Here is a 5,416-nt window from a genome sequence, read left to right on the forward strand (position 1 = left end):
TCCTGGATTTTATCCCCTCCATGTGCCCCTGAAGCTGCACTCTTAGGCCTACAAAGCCCTTTTATCCACCCTCCAGCTGAGCCCTACTATGTGTTTTGTCTCCCCCAATTAGATTGTGAACTCCTCGAATCCAATGAACTGTCTTTCCCTTCTCTTTCTATCCCCAGCATTTAGCATTTAGCATAGTAAGCTCTTAATAAACATATTGAATTCACTCACTTATTGAAAGATAACAAAAAAGTAGAAATACTCAGTGTTGGAGGGGTTGTTGGAAGATAAGAACACTAAATGCACTTTTTAAAAATTTGCAATTGGTTTATTAATGCCAGTTACATCACTTTATATGAAAAACTTACACTGTTTGGTCAATATATACTCCTTTTTTTGCTTCTGGTTTTATCTTTTAAAAAAGAATTCCATTTTATTTTCAGTTCCAAATTCTCTCTCTCCCATCTGCCCCTTCTTGACTGTCAATATATTCTCTCCACCCTCTGATACAACATGTGAGATAAGCCTCCTCTTCTGTGGACTGTCCTGTGTAACTGCTGGGGGAAGAAATGGCCCAGTCTCCCTTCCCCAAATCATACAGCTTTGTAATGTCACCGGTGGATCATACAAGGAAAATGCATGATTTCATTTTGTAGTTGTTGGCTCACTTACAATTTGAATTCAGCTGACAACGGACAGTCAATTGCTTGGCACAACTCCACGTTCTGTCCAAGGAGCCATGCATCCACACTGCTCCTGCTTTCATCCCTAAACATGTTTGTTGTTGTCTTTTAGTTGTTTCAGTGACATCTGTCTTTTTGTGACCACATTTAGGGTTTTCTTGGCAGAGATACTGGAGCGGTTTGCCATTTCCTTCTTCAGCTCATTTTACAGATAAGTAAACTGAGGCAAATAGAGTTAAGGGACTTGCCCAAGATAACACAGTTAGTAAGTATCTGAGTCCGGATTTGAACTCATGAAGATGAGTCTTCCTGCTTCCAAGCGCAGTGCTCTATCCACTGCAGCACCACCTAGCTACCCAATGTGCAAGCTCATAACCCATAGGATAACTTTTCTGAGGACAGTTTCCTGAACTTGTCCAATTCTACTGGCAACTGCATAGGTCAGAGAGTGGGGACAAGGCAGGAATTAGTTTATCGTTGATAAAAAGAATAACAAAGTATGTACGGGTAAATACACAAATATAAACATATTTCATCCTAGATTTCCCCACACCCACAAGCCTCTCTGGTGCCCTGGGCCAGTTAGCTAAACCCCCCCCCCCCCCAGTCACATGGCTGTGAGTGATGCCAGGGCCTAGAATGGATCTCCCAGGTCTTGGTGGCCCTGGGCTGGGCCAAGGACTACATGAAGTGGCTGATGGTGAGCGACGTGTAAGAGACTGATTCCATTGGGAGGATGCTTTCTTTTTATACTTCTAGTTTGATGTGAGAAGAAATGCCTTTTCTCAGCTGGCTAGTTTTGATATAATTTGTTTTTAAGTAAAACCTTTTTTTCCTAAAAAAAAGCATGAAAATAATGTGTACACTCAATCATTTCTCCTCCACAACCCCTGGGTTCATCTGGACACTTGAGCAGTCAGTCCCCTTTCTTATTGTCCCAGGGCTTTTCTGAGGTGAATTAAAAAATCAGGGTTGATTTGCCACCCTTGAAATCAACAAACTCAACAAACCTCCATTTCCAACAAATACATATAGATGCACATATATGGGGGTTCAAGGAAGCCCCGGGGCAAAGAAAAATGTTTTCTAACAAAAACTAATGCGTTCTTACCTGTGCCCCAAATAGTCTCTGTTTAGCCTGGAGCAAAAGAGGTTACCTAAGAGGGACATGGCCCAGTGGAGTGTTCCACCAGTAACCTAGGCCTTCGTGGGTTGAGTTCAAAAGCTCAAGAGCTTAGAAAACCCCCTGCTTGTTGGCAAAACCCATGCTTTTCCCCTTCAGGGCTAGTTTCTGCCTTCTAGCTGACTGCTCTAGGCCCTAAGGTATGCATGCTAACTCATGTCCATGCTGCACAACCTTTCCTTAAGGACTCTTCTCCTTAAGTAATCTTGGTCTATCCTGACTGACCTCTTCCCTCAGGGCTCCCATGCTCCATGTACATGGTGGGGTAGTCTACTGACTGCATAAGCAGCTAAGGAAGGGAAATCCAGAGGGGAAAGAGGGCCAGGGATGGAGGTCAAATGCACAGCAGGACTGAGGGGAAGCCCACACATAGGAGGCCAGGGCTGCTGGGGATAGAACCACTGGTCCCTTTCTGTCAGTGACACGAAGCCCACCCCAAGAGTCCATTCCCAAGGCTCTCCACACCGTGCGCTTTAAACTATTTGCCCACATCAAACAAAAGGAAGAAGGTTTCATTCTGAAAAAAAAATGCTTTTTCTAAGAGGCTTCACATAGAAGCCTTCCAGGCAGTCCATGGAAGAGCTTGGGCTGCCCTGAGTCTAAGGGAGCATGTAGCCATAGTACTATGGCTAGAACCAGTGAAACTTAAGCGCAGAGTTTTCTCTTCTGCTTCATCTTCTGGGAAGAGACAAACAAATTTCTGGGGATAAATGTTTGAGAAAACTGGGAAGGTGTGGGAAAGAGGTTTGTAGGCTACATGCTCCCTTAGACTCAGGGCCCAGAATGTGAATGGAGATCCATACAGTTTGGTTCTCCTCTGTCCTTCCTAAAGAACAGGCTCATGAATTCTGAGTGGTTCCTCTGAACCTTGTGCCCTCCCTAGATACTATTCAATAATGTCCAGAATCTGTTAATTAGCAATAAACTTGAAGGTTTCTCCAGGTACACCTGCCCACCCTAGCCCTTTTCCGTTCTCACTGATCACTGGGGTTCTATACAGACTGATGAGAGACAGTGATTTTCCCTTGAGTGGATGTAGTGTAGTCCTGGTGTGTTGGGTTGGGAAGTTACCGGATTTTAGTGAAGAGACTGAGGACAGATACAGATTCCTTTTGGGAACGGGCTTTACGAAAAACATTCCAAAACCTCAGGCTCTTATCTCCAGCTCCTGTAACTATGGCCTGTCCATCAGGAGACACTGCCAGATATAGAACTCTGTATAAATGGCCTGTGAGTTTGGCTACTTGGGTCAAGGAGGGGTATTTCCAGATGGCGATCTGGTTTTCAGCATATCCATGGGTGCTGACCAGCTCATTGTCATGTCTGGACCAGGCCAGGTTGCACACTTGGGAACCAGTATTGATGCGCTGCAGGGGCTGCCCTGTCAGCGTATTCCAGAAGCGGATGCAGCGGTCAGCTGAACCACCACCCGATGCTAACAGGCCATGCTGGTGGGGAGACCATGCGATGGCTTTCACGGCCGCCTTATGAGAGGTGTACTGCTGGATAGGCCTTTTGCTGGTGTGGCTCCAGACCACAACCTGGTTGTCATTTCCACCTGAGGCCAACAGCTGGTGATCTATGGACCACTTCAGCCCACACACCTCCTGATTGTGACCTTTCAGCCAGCGCTGAGACTGCAGGGGGCATGCTCGGATATCTCTCTGGAGGATCCGTGTGTCTCTGCTCCCAGAAGAAATCTGGTCTGCGTACCAGGCCAATGTACCAACTCTAGCTTTGTGAGCCTCCATTGTGGACACTTTCTTCTCAGCACCTACATCCCAGATCTGCACAGAGCCTCTCTGTGTGCCAACCGCTAACAAGTTCCCTCTTTCACACCATCCCACAGAGGTTACAGAATCCCCTTCATCACACAGGTCAAAGAGCCTCGTCACTTGGGATGTATAGGCACTCCACAGATAAACACAGGTGCTCAGTCCAACAGCAACGATGTTGAGAGAAGACCAATCTAACAGGTTCAGATAAAAGTCATCTCGGAGCCCTGAGGCCTCAAGGACTTTGAATGGCACTTCAGGGATTTTCTTAGTGGCATTCTGTTTTGATAGAAGTAGAGCCTGGCTTTGGTGACTGATGGGAGATAAGGCATATGGAGTGATTTCACTGCCATCATGAGGTCTCCAGTGCTTAGTGCTGGAGGAGTACGTGAAGAGATTTTTCTTTGGTGTGCCAAGTGTTCGGTTCTCTGCTTTTGGATACTGGATTGTCTGGATCTCAGTTTCCAGCAGCTCATTCTTCAACAAGGCAGAGTAGACTGAGTCATCTTTTCCATTGCCCCAAGGATCCTCTTTCTGTTTCTGCCTGGGGGATTTTTCAGGATCATCTGTGCTATGGAAGTGCAGATTCCACTTAGCTCCAGCTCGGGAGGGAATGTAGCGGTCTCCGTGTTTGCCGGAAGAGGACTCTGGAGTACTGAATGACATTAGCCCCCAGCTCATCTTGGCTTCCACACCAGTCAGCTTTTCTGGATTCTGCTGGGGTCTCGTGCTGGGTCTGGCTGGGGTGAGACACAACCTTTACTCAAGACAGCTTAGGTACAGACTGTGCCTGTCAATCCCTTTCTGGATCTCTCGGACACCCACATTGACTGATGTAGATATGGATCAGCAGTGAAGATGCCTTTTGGGTTCTTGGTCCTAGAGAGAATGGCTAAGGTCAGTCTGGGGCCTTTAGGGTTCAGGGGTGGGGAACCTGGAACCTTGAGGCCACATGTGGCCCTCTAGGTCCTCAAGTGCAGCCCTTTGACTGAATCCAAAGTTCACAGAACAAATTCCTTTAATAAAAGGATTTGTTGGGGCAGCTAGGTGATGTAGTGGATAGAGCTCTGGCCTTGGAGTTAGGAGGACCTGAGTTCAAATCCAGCCTTAGACACATAATACTCACTAGCTGCGTGACTCTGGGCAAATCACTTAACCCAAATTGCCTTACTAAAAAAAAAAATAAAAGATTTGTTCTGTAAAACTTGGACTCAGTCAAAAGACCACACCCAAGGACCTAGAAGACTACGTGTAGCCTCAAGGGTGTAGGTTCCCCACCCCTGATTTAGGTCAATGGAAGAAGTCAGGGACCAAGGGAGAGTTAGGTACTCATAGGCTCCCAATACTCTCACTGAGGATATGGGGTCTGCAAAGGAGATGCCTTTTAGTATTTTAGTCCTGGAGAAGATGGCTAAGGCCAATCTGGGAGGAGATCACTTTGGGATCTCAGTCCAAGGGAGAAGGCAAGGACAGAGAAACAACAGACAGATGGGGGCCTCCCACACTGAAGATCCTCTTCCTTTGAATATGGATCTGAGGAAGAGATGCCTTTTGAGATTTTGGTCTGGAAAGAATGGCCACCAACAGTTAGGGAAGAGATCTTGGTCTGGGGAGAGTGGAGAGATCTGTAGGATCCTGGTTCTGGGGGCAGACAGGCACTCACATATCACATACTTTGGATGACTTTGGTCTGGAGAATTTAGGGATAGGGTTAGGCTGGCCAAGGTCAGTCTGAGGGGAGATGTCTCTGGGATCTTGGTCACTGCATTGGCCCTACCTTGGAGAAG

General features: G+C 46.8%; 1 pseudogene; it reads right to left on the reverse strand.

The window, feature by feature from the left end:
• Positions 1–1,874: 1,874 nt before the first annotated feature.
• On the reverse strand, positions 1,875–4,499 carry LOC114023220 (annotated as a pseudogene).
• Positions 4,500–5,416: the final 917 nt, after the last annotated feature.

This window comes from Vombatus ursinus, unplaced genomic scaffold, assembly GCF_900497805.2.
Source record: "Vombatus ursinus unplaced genomic scaffold, bare-nosed wombat genome assembly UNPS02004405.1, whole genome shotgun sequence".
NCBI lineage: Eukaryota > Metazoa > Chordata > Mammalia > Diprotodontia > Vombatidae > Vombatus > Vombatus ursinus.